At 36.4% G+C, this 16286-nt stretch overlaps 1 protein-coding gene across 3 annotated transcripts in view; it reads left to right on the top strand.

Moving 5' to 3' along the window:
* LOC144428077 (S-phase kinase-associated protein 2-like) overlaps positions 1-16286 on the top strand; it is a 287944-nt gene that overhangs the window by 117362 nt on the left and 154296 nt on the right. The gene's annotated exons all lie outside the window — the stretch shown is intronic.

Genomic DNA, 16286 nt, shown 5'->3' with positions numbered 1-16286 from the left:
CAATTAAATTATAATTCATTAAAACAGTGTTTATATTCATTATGACGTCATATTGGACCGGTCTGGCAAACAAGGAAGGATACAACGAGAATATCGGTTGGAAACCGAAGACTTATCGATCGATAGTTGGGGAATCCCCCAAAACAGAAACTGCAGTTTCGATTCATCCGCTCTTGTAACTTGCGCACTGCGCATCGCACACACACACTCGGCGGGTCTCAAAATTCTCTCGCTTTACAAAAATCTAGATCACTATATCAATAATTGATTGATAACTTGCTAATTATACGACATAATTCGCCCAAATTCAATAGGCTTCTGGTCCGAGATAAGATGAATGCACATGCGAAATCTGGAGCAGATTCAATCTCGCTTTCGTGAGATATCGCGTGCATCTTACAGACAAACATACAGACATACAGACAAATACCTATCAACATACTTACTGATTGAAATCGATAAGTAATAATGATGAAAATTTACATACCAAAAAAGTACCAACGTGTAGCACCTACGCTTTTAACATTTTTCACAGCTGAGGATGACTTGAAACATGCGTAAATGAATTCAGTCACTGAACCATTGGATTGAAAGGAAATTGGCACAAAGAATGCCAATAACAGCATTCGCGATTTAGTAAGTGATAGTCCATAATTAATGCTGATAATATCAAACGAACATAACACTGAGACGTTTCTTTGGAAATTTGCTCAAAGTCACGAAAACTCAATGTGAAGCTACCGACGACTACTAATATACCAAGAGATACTGACACTATATGTATAGAGAATAATGGTAATGCGAGTTAGTAAATATCAACTGCCGCGAGGCTTGAAGCAGTTCGTGTTAATTTGATTAAGAAATAAACGAGAATATCGGTCAGAGACCGTTGACTTAACGATCGAAAGTTAGGGGATCCCCCAAAACAGCGCTCTTACTCCATAGTGACACTTTGTGTCCCATCACTAATCAAATAATATCTTACAGTCTTACTTACTTTGATCTTTGATCTTACTCTTACTTTGATCAATATCAAGAAACGAGTATAAATATAGTATTATTAAAGCGTATTAGTGTTTTACTATGTTTCTTGATATAAACTTTTATGTGCGTCGGTAGGTCAACTGAACAGATAAAAGTACTGAAAGCTGAAAGTGAATTTTTGCAATCGCTGAAGACTTGAGCACACCGCACGGCACGAGTTTCAACTGCGTTTTGCAGGTTCAGGAATTGCCTCATTGCTGCTCACAGTCGTCGGCTGCGGTCACATTTAGTCGTAGAAGCGCTTGTCGTAAAACATTTCTCCGAACCCGGACATGCAAATGAGACATAGCAGATGACACGCAATATGAGCAGAGTTCAAAATCGTACTTCACAAGAGATTGTTTCAAATGTTCTCGAAGTCTCTAGTAATGTCTGTCTGGTTTTTATTTAACCTCCACAGAGCAAAGTATTACTCAGGGCAAACTTAGTTCCTGATTCAAAAACAAAGAAACCCAACGTGGAGTAACTTTTATGTGAAACTTTGGATCATTTTTACAAATCCTGCGTCAAAAAACGAACCCGCCACCGCTCTGACTAAAAAAAGCAATTATCCAGTTAGGGTTTGGCTTGGGGTTAGGAATGCTGATTACTCCGGAAATTAAAACTTTTAAATCATTTATAACCCTAACTTTACGAATGATTTGCTAATTTGTTCTTTTAAAACTTAGCGGGGTGTTTGTCTCAAATATCGCATTTTCCCATTATTGTCAGGGTTTTGGTATAAAAGAATCGAATAATTATGTGCTAAATAATGATTTTCATTGCACTAGTTCAGGGATGGCGAACCTTTTTCGATGAGTGGGTCGAAAATAATATTTTTATCGCGTAAAAGAAGAGAGTGGGTCACAGATATTTAATCAATGTTTGTATCTATAAAAAAAACTTCTGAAACAAATCTTATGAGTTTCTGTTGGTGTTGGTGTAGTTTTGGGCTTTACTTATGCAGTACTCCTATCAGGGACTTTTTATGGCATTCGATTTTATGAAATAAGAGTACGAAAACACGGATATGAATTACCAAAAACGTTTATGACGATGCAGCAAACTATTTCACTGTTCCAAAGCGTCTGGAGGAAATTCCACTCTGATAGTGTTATATTTTTTGATCAGTTTTCAACCTCATTAGAGCACTTCTACACTGCCCCGTTGTTATTTCAGATTTCTAGGTTTTTATTTCAAGTCTGAAATTTTTTTTTCTCAATGGCATTTTAGGCGATAAACTAATAAAAATCAAAGTGGCATCTAGTTCTCGTATTATCTCGACGTTGCGAGAAATAAACAGATCAATTGCATTGTTATGTCATTAACGATATCAGAGCCAATAGCTGAATAACGGTACACAGCGGTGCAGAATTGCGTCTAAGATTAGGGGTTTTGAAAATATCCATACCGGTTCAAAAATTAACAATTTGAGAATAAGCGATCACGGCCCCGACGGTACATTATAATAGTTTAGTTATTGTTAGATTAATTTATGACCGGTTTTATCAATTTTTATTACTAATATGTTAGCATTTTATTTTTATTTTATTCGTGCCTTGGCGGGTCACGAATAAAACGCGGTGGGTCACTTTGTGACACGTGGGTCAGTGGTTCGCCATCCCTGCACTAGTTCGTTAAGTGTAATTGTTTGAACTTGTTATTTAGACACAGTTATGTTGAACGACAGCTCTCCTATAAGGACTCAGTTCAGTTCTGGATATAATGACGCATTACGTTACGCAATGGACGAAAATCGTCTGACGCAGTGTCCCATAACAGTATTTCGACAGTTTTCGATTAATCACTGTAATTAGCAAATTGATAGCAATCAGCTCGGATGCATTGTCACTGTCTAGCTTAATGTTCATTGTTAGTGTCTTCGGAGACGTTTCTGATGTTTAGTATTGGTTTTAGTATTACTAATTTTGCAGTTAGAAATACCAATTTGGATTGAAGTCAGATTCGGGGTTAAATGCGAAGTGCCCGATTGTAATTAATATATAGTTTTTGACTGCAGGTTGGGGCTGTATTATAGGTATATCAGGTAAATAACAGCGGCTTTTAGATTTTAGTAATGCAAGATACATTGAGTTCACTTTGGATAAAACTTTATTGGATAGTGTCACCTGGGGATCTAAAACATGGGGTATGTATCTAATCAGTCTCAAAAAAAGTAATCTATAAATAATTTTATGCATTTAGTTATGTGCTGATATTTGTAAATTTTAATTGCCACTGTACACTACTGTAAGATTTGTTTAGATATCCGCATGTTATATTCGGTTTGTTCATTGTTTTCTGTAGGTTTCGTTCGAGATGTCGACGTTCCTGATTTTGTTTCAAGTACCATCGTATGAAGTGTTATGAAAGAATAAAACCAATTTTAATTTGGATTCAATTGCGGCAAAACTTTGAGGCAAAGAAAGCGAGAAAGGCACTTTATCGCTGTGAGTCGAGTTGCTTGAAAGCTGAATATAGTTGACAATAAATCGATTTGGCTGGGACAGGGCATGGGGCACGTTGACAATGGTCTCCATTCACGTAAGCCAGGAAAGCAGAAGGTTAACTCATTCTTGAATGTTATCAAAACAAGAAGAACCGTGTTCGCTCGCGAGGTTATCAAGTGTGGATGAATGAGTGAGTGAGATCAACTCGGAGTATAATATAATTTCATAAAATGACGAGAAGATTACTGACTATATACGGATAATAAAATCAAAAATATTTCTTACATTGTGACTAGATTTCGGGACTACTTCAATTTGTAAAGTAATGCATTTGGAAAAAATACCAGTATCTGGAAGCTACAGACATGAGTATTTTCAGTCAATAATTTTGATTTCGAACAAAACATAACGTTATATATAATTGCTTTTCAATGTGAATAAGAAGATTCTTTAAACAGGGTTATTGTCGAAAATATCGTACGTCTCAAAAACTTACGTATGTCATTATTCTTCTCCAAATCTTTGTAGTCAGAATCTCCTCTTCCATCAATGAATTGAAACATCATCATACAAATCTACATTCTACGTTGGTCACCATACATAGATAGACGAGCAGGGAATCGCCTGTATCGGTATTTATCTGCAATTAAATTATAATTCATTAAAACAGTGTTTAAATTCATTATGACGTCATATTGGACCGGTCTGGCAAACAAGGAAGGATACAACGAGAATATCGGTTGGAAACCGAAGACTTATCGATCGATAGTTGGGGAATCCCACAAAACAGAAACTGCAGTTTCGATTCATCCGCTCTTGTAACTTGCGCACTGCGCATCGCACACACACACTCGGCGGGTCTCAAAATTCTCTCTCTTTACAAAAATCTAGATCACTATATCAATAATTGATTGATAACTCGCTAATTATACAACATAATTCGCCCAAATTCAATAGGCTTCTGGTCCGATATAAGATGAATGCACATGCGAAATCTGGAGCAGATTCAATCTCGCTTTCGTGAGATATCGCGTGCATCTAACAGACAAACATACAGACAAATACCTATCAACATACTTACTGATTGAAATCGATAAGTAATAATGATGAAAATTTACATACCAAAAAAGTACCAACGTGTAGCACCTACGCTTTTAACATTTTTCACAGCTGAGGATGACTTGAAACATGCGTAAATGAATTCAGTCACTGAACCATTGGATTGAAAGAACATGGGCACAAAGAATGTCAATTACAGCATTCGCGATTTAGTAAGTGATAGTCCATAATTAATGCTGATAATATAAAACGAACATAACACTGAGACGTTTCTTTGGAAATTTGCTCAAAGTCACCAAAACTCAATGTGAAGCTACCGACGACTACTAATATACCAAGGGATACTGACACTATATGTATAGAGAATAATGGTAATGCGAGTTAGTAAATATCAACTGCCGCGAGGCTTGAAGCAGTTCGTGGTAATTTGATTAAGAAATAAACGAGAATATCGGTCAGAGACCGTTGACTTAACGATCGAAAGTTAGGGGATCCCCTAAAACAGCGCTCTTACTCCATAGTGACACTTTGTGTCCCATCACTAATCAAATAATATCTTACAGTCTTACTTACTTTGATCTTTGATCTTACTCTTACTTTGATCAATATCAAGAAACGAGTATAAATATAGTATTATTAAAGCGTATTAGTGTTTTACTATGTTTCTTGATATAAACTTTTATGTGCGTCGGTAGGTCAGCTGAACGGATAAAAGTACTGAAAGCTGAAAGTGAATTTTTGCAATCGCTGAAGACTTGAGCACACCGCACGGCACGAGTTTCAACTGCGTTTTGCAGGTTCAGGAATTGCCTCATTGCTGCTCACAGTCGTCGGCTGCGGTCACATTTAGTCGTAGAAGCGCTTGTCGTAAAACATTTCTCCGAACCCGGACATGCAAATGAGACATAGCAGATGACACGCAATATGAGCAGAGTTCAAAATCGTACTTCACAAGAGATTGTTTCAAATGTTCTCGAAGTCTCTAGTAATGTCTGTCTGGTTTTTATTTAACCTCCACAGAGCAAAGTATTACTCAGGGCAAACTTAGTTCCTGATTCAAAAACAAAGAAACCCAACGTGGAGTAACTTTTATGTGAAACTTTGGATCATTTTTACAAATCCTGCGCCAAAAAACGAACCCGCCACCGCTCTGACTAAAAAAAGCAATTATCCAGTTAGGGTTTGGCTTGGGGTTAGGAATGCTGATTACTCCGGAAATTAAAACTTTTAAATCATTTATAACCCTAACTTTACGAATGATTTGCTAATTTGTTCTTTTAAAAATTAGCGGGGTGTTTGTCTCAAATCTCGCATTTTCCCATTATTGTCAGGGTCTTGGTATAAAAGAATCGAATAATTATGTGCTAAATAATGATTTTCATTGCACTAGTTCAGGGATGGCGAACCTTTTTCGATGAATGGGTCGAAAATAATATTTTTATCGCGTAAAAGAAGAGAGTGGGTCACATATATTTAATCAATGTTTGTATCTATAAAAAAAAACTTCTGAAACAAATCTTATGAGTTTCTGTTGGTGTTGGTGTAGTATTGGGCTTTACTTATGCAGTACTTCTATCAGGAACTTTTTATGGCATTCGATTTTATGAAATAAGAGTACGAAAACACGGATATGAATTACCAAAAACGTTTATGACGATGCGGCAAACTATTTCACTGTTCCAAAGCGTCTGGAGGGAATTCCACTCTGATAGTGTTATATTTTTTGATCAGTTTTCAACCTCATTAGAGCACTTCTACACTGCCCCGTTGTTATTTCAGATTTCTAGGTTTTTATTTCAAGTCTGAAATTTTTTTTACTCAACGGCATTGTAGGCGATAAACTAATAAAAATCAAAGTGGCATCTAGTTCTCGTAATATCTCGACGTTGTGAGGAATAAACAGATCAATTGCATTGTTATGTCATTAACTATATCAGAGCCAATAGCTGAATAACGGTACACAGCGGAGCAGACTTGCGTCTAAGATTAGGGGTTTTGAAAATATCCATACCGGTTCAAAAATTGACAATTTGAGAATAAGCGATCGCGGCCCCGACGGTACATTATAATAGTTTAGTTATTGTTAGATTAATTTATGACCGGTTTTATCAATTTTTATTACTAATATGTTAGCATTTTATTTTTATTTTATTCGTGCCTTGGCGGGTCACGAATAAAACGCGGTGGGTCACTTTGTGACACGTGGGTCAGTGGTTCGCCATCCCTGCACTAGTTCGTTAAGTGTAATTGTTTGAACTTGATATTTAGACACAGTTATGTTGAACGACAGCTCTCCTATAAGGACTCAGTTCAGTTCTGGATATAATGACGCATTACGTTACGCAATGGACGAAAATCGTCTGACGCAGTGTCCCATAACAGTATTTCGACAGTTTTCGATTAATCACTGTAATTAGCAAATTGATAGCAATCAGCTCGGATGCATTGTCACCGTCTAGCTTAATGTTCATTGTTAGTGTCATCGGAGACGTTTCTGATGTTTAGTATTGGTTTTAGTATTACTAATTTTGCAGTTAGAAATACCAATTTGGATTGAAGTCAGATTCGGGGTTAAATGCGAAGTGCCCGATTGTAATTAATATATAGTTTTTGACTGCAGGTTGGGGCTGTATTATAGGTATATCAGGTAAATAACAGCGGCTTTTAGATTTTAGTAATGCAAGATACATTGAGTTCACTTTGGATAAAACTTTATTGGATAGTGTCACCTGGGGATCTAAAACATGGGGTATGTATCTAATCGGTCTCAAAAAAAGTAATCTATAAATAATTTTATGCATTTAGTTATGTGCTGATATTTGTAAATTTTAATTGCCACTGTACACTACTGTAAGATTTGTTTAGATATCCGCATGTTATATTTGGTTTGTTCATTGTTTTCTGTAGGTTTCGTTCGAGATGTCGACGTTCCTGATTTTGTTTCAAGTACCATCGTATGAAGTGTTATGAAAGAATAAAACCGATTTTAAGTTGGATTCAATTGCGGCAAAACTTTGAGGCAAAGAAAGCGAGAAGGGCACTTTATCGCTGTGAGTCGAGTTGCTTGAAAGCTGAATATAGTTGACAATAAATCGATTTGGCTGGGACAGGGCATGGGGCACGTTGACAATGGTCTCCATTCACGTAAGCCAGGAAAGCAGAAGGTTAACTCATTCTCAAATGTTATCAAAACAAGAAGAACCGTGTTCGCTCGCGAGGTTATCAAGTGTGGATGAATGAGTGAGTGAGATCAACTCGGAGTATAATATAATTTCATAAAATGACGAGAAGATTACTGACTATATACGGATAATAAAATCAAAAATATTTCTTACATTGTGACTAGATTTCGGGACTACTCCAATTTGTAAAGTAATGCATTTGGAAAAATACCAGTATCTGGAAGCTACAGACATGAGTATTTTCAGTCAATAATTTTGATTTCGAACAAAACATAACGTTAATATATAATTGCTTTTCAATGTGAATAAGAAGATTCTTTAAACAGGGTTATTGTCGAAAATATCGTACGTCTCAAAAACTTACGTATGTCATTATTCTTCTCCAAATCTTTGTAGTCAGAATCTCCTCTTCCATCAATGAATTGAAACATCATCATACAAATCTACATTCTACGTTGATCACCATACATAGATAGACGAGCAGGGAATCGCCTGTATCGGTATTTATCTGCAATTAAATTATAATTCATTAAAACAGTGTTTATATTCATTATGACGTCATATTGGACCGGTCTGGCAAACAAGGAAGGATACAACGAGAATATCGGTTGGAAACCGAAGACTTATCGATCGATAGTTGGGGAATCCCCCAAAACAGAAACTGCAGTTTCGATTCATCCGCTCTTGTAACTTGCGCACTGCGCATCGCACACACACACTCGGCGGGTCTCAAAATTCTCTCGCTTTACAAAAATCTAGATCACTATATCAATAATTGATTGATAACTTGCTAATTATACGACATAATTCGCCCAAATTCAATAGGATTCTGGTCCGAGATAAGATGAATGCACATGCGAAATCTGGAGCAGATTCAATCTCGCTTTCGTGAGATATCGCGTGCATCTTACAGACAAACATACAGACATACAGACAAATACCTATCAACATACTTACTGATTGAAATCGATAAGTAATAATGATGAAAATTTACATACCAAAAAAGTACCAACGTGTAGCACCTACGCTTTTAACATTTTTCACAGCTGAGGATGACTTGAAACATGCGTAAATGAATTCAGTCACTGAACCATTGGATTGAAAGGAAATTGGCACAAAGAATGTCAATAACAGCATTCGCGATTTAGTAAGTGATAGTCCATAATTAATGCTGATAATATCAAACGAACATAACACTGAGACGTTTCTTTGGAAATTTGCTCAAAGTCACGAAAACTCAATGTGAAGCTACCGACGACTACTAATATACCAAGAGATACTGACACTATATGTATAGAGAATAATGGTAATGCGAGTTAGTAAATATCAACTGCCGCGAGGCTTGAAGCAGTTCGTGTTAATTTGATTAAGAAATAAACGAGAATATCGGTCAGAGACCGTTGACTTAACGATCGAAAGTTAGGGGATCCCCCAAAACAGCGCTCTTACTCCATAGTGACACTTTGTGTCCCATCACTAATCAAATAATATCTTACAGTCTTACTTACTTTGATCTTTGATCTTACTCTTACTTTGATCAATATCAAGAAACGAGTATAAATATAGTATTATTAAAGCGTATTAGTGTTTTACTATGTTTCTTGATATAAACTTTTATGTGCGTCGGTAGGTCAACTGAACAGATAAAAGTACTGAAAGCTGAAAGTGAATTTTTGCAATCGCTGAAGACTTGAGCACACCGCACGGCACGAGTTTCAACTGCGTTTTGCAGGTTCAGGAATTGCCTCATTGCTGCTCACAGTCGTCGGCTGCGGTCACATTTAGTCGTAGAAGCGCTTGTCGTAAAACATTTCTCCGAACCCGGACATGCAAATGAGACATAGCAGATGACACGCAATATGAGCAGAGTTCAAAATCGTACTTCACAAGAGATTGTTTCAAATGTTCTCGAAGTCTCTAGTAATGTCTGTCTGGTTTTTATTTAACCTCCACAGAGCAAAGTATTACTCAGGGCAAACTTAGTTCCTGATTCAAAAACAAAGAAACCCAACGTGGAGTAACTTTTATGTGAAACTTTGGATCATTTTTACAAATCCTGCGTCAAAAAACGAACCCGCCACCGCTCTGACTAAAAAAAGCAATTATCCAGTTAGGGTTTGGCTTGGGGTTAGGAATGCTGATTACTCCGGAAATTAAAACTTTTAAATCATTTATAACCCTAACTTTACGAATGATTTGCTAATTTGTTCTTTTAAAACTTAGCGGGGTGTTTGTCTCAAATCTCGCATTTTCCCATTATTGTCAGGGTCTTGGTATAAAAGAATCGAATAATTATGTGCTAAATAATGATTTTCATTGCACTAGTTCAGGGATGGCGAACCTTTTTCGATGAGTGGGTCGAAAATAATATTTTTATCGCGTAAAAGAAGAGAGTGGGTCACAGATATTTAATCAATGTTTGTATCTATAAAAAAAACTTCTGAAACAAATCTTATGAGTTTCTGTTGGTGTTGGTGTAGTTTTGGGCTTTACTTATGCAGTACTCCTATCAGGGACTTTTTATGGCATTCGATTTTATGAAATAAGAGTACGAAAACACGGATATGAATTACCAAAAACGTTTATGACGATGCGGCAAACTATTTCACTGTTCCAAAGCGTCTGGAGGGAATTCCACTCTGATAGTGTTATATTTTTTGATCAGTTTTCAACCTCATTAGAGCACTTCTACACTGCCCCGTTGTTATTTCAGATTTCTAGGTTTTTATTTCAAGTCTGAAATTTTTTTTTCTCAATGGCATTTTAGGCGATAAACTAATAAAAATCAAAGTGGCATCTAGTTCTCGTATTATCTCGACGTTGCGAGAAATAAACAGATCAATTGCATTGTTATGTCATTAACGATATCAGAGCCAATAGCTGAATAACGGTACACAGCGGTGCAGACTTGCGTCTAAGATTAGGGGTTTTGAAAATATCCATACCGGTTCAAAAATTAACAATTTGAGAATAAGCGATCACGGCCCCGACGGTACATTATAATAGTTTAGTTATTGTTAGATTAATTTATGACCGGTTTTATCAATTTTTATTACTAATATGTTAGCATTTTATTTTTATTTTATTCGTGCCTTGGCGGGTCACGAATAAAACGCGGTGGGTCACTTTGTGACACGTGGGTCAGTGGTTCGCCATCCCTGCACTAGTTCGTTAAGTGTAATTGTTTGAACTTGTTATTTAGACACAGTTATGTTGAACGACAGCTCTCCTATAAGGACTCAGTTCAGTTCTGGATATAATGACGCATTACGTTACGCAATGGACGAAAATCGTCTGACGCAGTGTCCCATAACAGTATTTCGACAGTTTTCGATTAATCACTGTAATTAGCAAATTGATAGCAATCAGCTCGGATGCATTGTCACTGTCTAGCTTAATGTTCATTGTTAGTGTCTTCGGAGACGTTTCTGATGTTTAGTATTGGTTTTAGTATTACTAATTTTGCAGTTAGAAATACCAATTTGGATTGAAGTCAGATTCGGGGTTAAATGCGAAGTGCCCGATTGTAATTAATATATAGTTTTTGACTGCAGGTTGGGGCTGTATTATAGGTATATCAGGTAAATAACAGCGGCTTTTAGATTTTAGTAATGCAAGATACATTGAGTTCACTTTGGATAAAACTTTATTGGATAGTGTCACCTGGGGATCTAAAACATGGGGTATGTATCTAATCAGTCTCAAAAAAAGTAATCTATAAATAATTTTATGCATTTAGTTATGTGCTGATATTTGTAAATTTTAATTGCCACTGTACACTACTGTAAGATTTGTTTAGATATCCGCATGTTATATTCGGTTTGTTCATTGTTTTCTGTAGGTTTCGTTCGAGATGTCGACGTTCCTGATTTTGTTTCAAGTACCATCGTATGAAGTGTTATGAAAGAATAAAACCAATTTTAATTTGGATTCAATTGCGGCAAAACTTTGAGGCAAAGAAAGCGAGAAAGGCACTTTATCGCTGTGAGTCGAGTTGCTTGAAAGCTGAATATAGTTGACAATAAATCGATTTGGCTGGGACAGGGCATGGGGCACGTTGACAATGGTCTCCATTCACGTAAGCCAGGAAAGCAGAAGGTTAACTCATTCTTGAATGTTATCAAAACAAGAAGAACCGTGTTCGCTCGCGAGGTTATCAAGTGTGGATGAATGAGTGAGTGAGATCAACTCGGAGTATAATATAATTTCATAAAATGACGAGAAGATTACTGACTATATACGGATAATAAAATCAAAAATATTTCTTACATTGTGACTAGATTTCGGGACTACTTCAATTTGTAAAGTAATGCATTTGGAAAAAATACCAGTATCTGGAAGCTACAGACATGAGTATTTTCAGTCAATAATTTTGATTTCGAACAAAACATAACGTTATATATAATTGCTTTTCAATGTGAATAAGAAGATTCTTTAAACAGGGTTATTGTCGAAAATATCGTACGTCTCAAAAACTTACGTATGTCATTATTCTTCTCCAAATCTTTGTAGTCAGAATCTCCTCTTCCATCAATGAATTGAAACATCATCATACAAATCTACATTCTACGTTGGTCACCATACATAGATAGACGAGCAGGGAATCGCCTGTATCGGTATTTATCTGCAATTAAATTATAATTCATTAAAACAGTGTTTAAATTCATTATGACGTCATATTGGACCGGTCTGGCAAACAAGGAAGGATACAACGAGAATATCGGTTGGAAACCGAAGACTTATCGATCGATAGTTGGGGAATCCCACAAAACAGAAACTGCAGTTTCGATTCATCCGCTCTTGTAACTTGCGCACTGCGCATCGCACACACACACTCGGCGGGTCTCAAAATTCTCTCTCTTTACAAAAATCTAGATCACTATATCAATAATTGATTGATAACTCGCTAATTATACAACATAATTCGCCCAAATTCAATAGGCTTCTGGTCCGATATAAGATGAATGCACATGCGAAATCTGGAGCAGATTCAATCTCGCTTTCGTGAGATATCGCGTGCATCTAACAGACAAACATACAGACAAATACCTATCAACATACTTACTGATTGAAATCGATAAGTAATAATGATGAAAATTTACATACCAAAAAAGTACCAACGTGTAGCACCTACGCTTTTAACATTTTTCACAGCTGAGGATGACTTGAAACATGCGTAAATGAATTCAGTCACTGAACCATTGGATTGAAAGAACATGGGCACAAAGAATGTCAATTACAGCATTCGCGATTTAGTAAGTGATAGTCCATAATTAATGCTGATAATATAAAACGAACATAACACTGAGACGTTTCTTTGGAAATTTGCTCAAAGTCACCAAAACTCAATGTGAAGCTACCGACGACTACTAATATACCAAGGGATACTGACACTATATGTATAGAGAATAATGGTAATGCGAGTTAGTAAATATCAACTGCCGCGAGGCTTGAAGCAGTTCGTGGTAATTTGATTAAGAAATAAACGAGAATATCGGTCAGAGACCGTTGACTTAACGATCGAAAGTTAGGGGATCCCCTAAAACAGCGCTCTTACTCCATAGTGACACTTTGTGTCCCATCACTAATCAAATAATATCTTACAGTCTTACTTACTTTGATCTTTGATCTTACTCTTACTTTGATCAATATCAAGAAACGAGTATAAATATAGTATTATTAAAGCGTATTAGTGTTTTACTATGTTTCTTGATATAAACTTTTATGTGCGTCGGTAGGTCAGCTGAACGGATAAAAGTACTGAAAGCTGAAAGTGAATTTTTGCAATCGCTGAAGACTTGAGCACACCGCACGGCACGAGTTTCAACTGCGTTTTGCAGGTTCAGGAATTGCCTCATTGCTGCTCACAGTCGTCGGCTGCGGTCACATTTAGTCGTAGAAGCGCTTGTCGTAAAACATTTCTCCGAACCCGGACATGCAAATGAGACATAGCAGATGACACGCAATATGAGCAGAGTTCAAAATCGTACTTCACAAGAGATTGTTTCAAATGTTCTCGAAGTCTCTAGTAATGTCTGTCTGGTTTTTATTTAACCTCCACAGAGCAAAGTATTACTCAGGGCAAACTTAGTTCCTGATTCAAAAACAAAGAAACCCAACGTGGAGTAACTTTTATGTGAAACTTTGGATCATTTTTACAAATCCTGCGCCAAAAAACGAACCCGCCACCGCTCTGACTAAAAAAAGCAATTATCCAGTTAGGGTTTGGCTTGGGGTTAAGAATGCTGATTACTCCGGAAATTAAAACTTTTAATTCATTTATAACCCTAACTTTACGAATGATTTGCTAATTTGTTCTTTTAAAAATTAGCGGGGTGTTTGTCTCAAATCTCGCATTTTCCCATTATTGTCAGGGTCTTGGTATAAAAGAATCGAATAATTATGTGCTAAATAATGATTTTCATTGCACTAGTTCAGGGATGGTGAACCTTTTTCGATGAATGGGTCGAAAATAATATTTTTATCGCGTAAAAGAAGAGAGTGGGTCACATATATTTAATCAATGTTTGTATCTATAAAAAAAACTTCTGAAACAAATCTTATGAGTTTCTGTTGGTGTAGTATTGGGCTTTACTTATGCAGTACTTCTATCAGGGACTTTTTATGGCATTCGATTTTATGAAATAAGAGTACGAAAACACGGATATGAATTACCAAAAACGTTTATGACGATGCGGCAAACTATTTCACTGTTCCAAAGCGTCTGGAGGGAATTCCACTCTGATAGTGTTATATTTTTTGATCAGTTTTCAACCTCATTAGAGCACTTCTACACTGCCCCGTTGTTATTTCAGATTTCTAGGTTTTTATTTCAAGTCTGAAATTTTTTTTACTCAACGGCATTGTAGGCGATAAACTAATAAAAATCAAAGTGGCATCTAGTTCTCGTATTATCTCGACGTTGTGAGAAATAAACAGATCAATTGCATTGTTATGTCATTAACTATATCAGAGCCAATAGCTGAATAACGGCACACGGCGGAGCAGACTTGCGTCTAAGATTAGGGGTTTTGAAAATATCCATACCGGTTCAAAAATTAACAATTTGAGAATAAACGATCGCGGCCCCGACGGTACATTATAATAGTTTAGTTATTGTTAGATTAATTTATGACCGGTTTTATCAATTTTTATTACTAATATGTTAGCATTTTATTTTTATTTTATTCGTGCCTTGGCGGGTCACGAATAAAACGCGGTGGGTCACTTTGTGACACGTGGGTCAGTGGTTCGCCATCCCTGCACTAGTTCGTTAAGTGTAATTGTTTGAACTTGATATTTAGACACAGTTATGTTGAACGACAGCTCTCCTATAAGGACTCAGTTCAGTTCTGGATATAATGACGCATTACGTTACGCAATGGACGAAAATCGTCTGACGCAGTGTCCCATAACAGTATTTCGACAGTTTTCGATTAATCACTGTAATTAGCAAATTGATAGCAATCAGCTCGGATGCATTGTCACCGTCTAGCTTAATGTTCATTGTTAGTGTCATCGGAGACGTTTCTGATGTTTAGTATTGGTTTTAGTATTACTAATTTTGCAGTTAGAAATACCAATTTGGATTGAAGTCAGATTCGGGGTTAAATGCGAAGTGCCCGATTATAATTAATATATAGTTTTTGACTGCAGGTTTGGGCTGTATTATAGGTATATCAGGTAAATAACAGCGGCTTTTAGATTTTAGTAATGCAAGATACATTGAGTTCACTTTGGATAAAACTTTATTGGATAGTGTCACCTGGGGATCTAAAACATGGGGTATGTATCTAATCAGTCTCAAAAAAAGTAATCTATAAATAATTTTATGCATTTAGTTATGTGCTGATATTTGTAAATTTTAATTGCCACTGTACACTACTGTAAGATTTGTTTAGATATCCGCATGTTATATTCGGTTTGTTCATTGTTTTCTGTAGGTTTCGTTCGAGATGTCGACGTTCCTGATTTTGTTTCAAGTACCATCGTATGAAGTGTTATGAAAGAATAAAACCAATTTTAATTTGGATTCAATTGCGGCAAAACTTTGAGGCAAAGAAAGCGAGAAAGGCACTTTATCGCTGTGAGTCGAGTTGCTTGAAAGCTGAATATAGTTGACAATAAATCGATTTGGCTGGGACAGGGCATGGGGCACGTTGACAATGGTCTCCATTCACGTAAGCCAGGAAAGCAGAAGGTTAACTCATTCTTGAATGTTATCAAAACAAGAAGAACCGTGTTCGCTCGCGAGGTTATCAAGTGTGGATGAATGAGTGAGTGAGATCAACTCGGAGTATAATATAATTTCATAAAATGACGAGAAGATTACTGACTATATACGGATAATAAAATCAAAAATATTTCTTACATTGTGACTAGATTTCGGGACTACTTCAATTTGTAAAGTAATGCATTTGGAAAAAATACCAGTATCTGGAAGCTACAGACATGAGTATTTTCAGTCAATAATTTTGATTTCGAACAAAACATAACGTTATATATAATTGCTTTTCAATGTGAATAAGAAGATTCTTTAAACAGGGTTATTGTCGAAAATATCGTACGTCTC

This window comes from Styela clava, chromosome 10, assembly GCF_964204865.1.
Source record: "Styela clava chromosome 10, kaStyClav1.hap1.2, whole genome shotgun sequence".
Taxonomy (NCBI): Eukaryota; Metazoa; Chordata; class Ascidiacea; order Stolidobranchia; family Styelidae; genus Styela; species Styela clava.
Note: the sequence above shows the minus strand (reverse complement) of the source record. Positions and strands in the feature narration are given on the sequence as shown.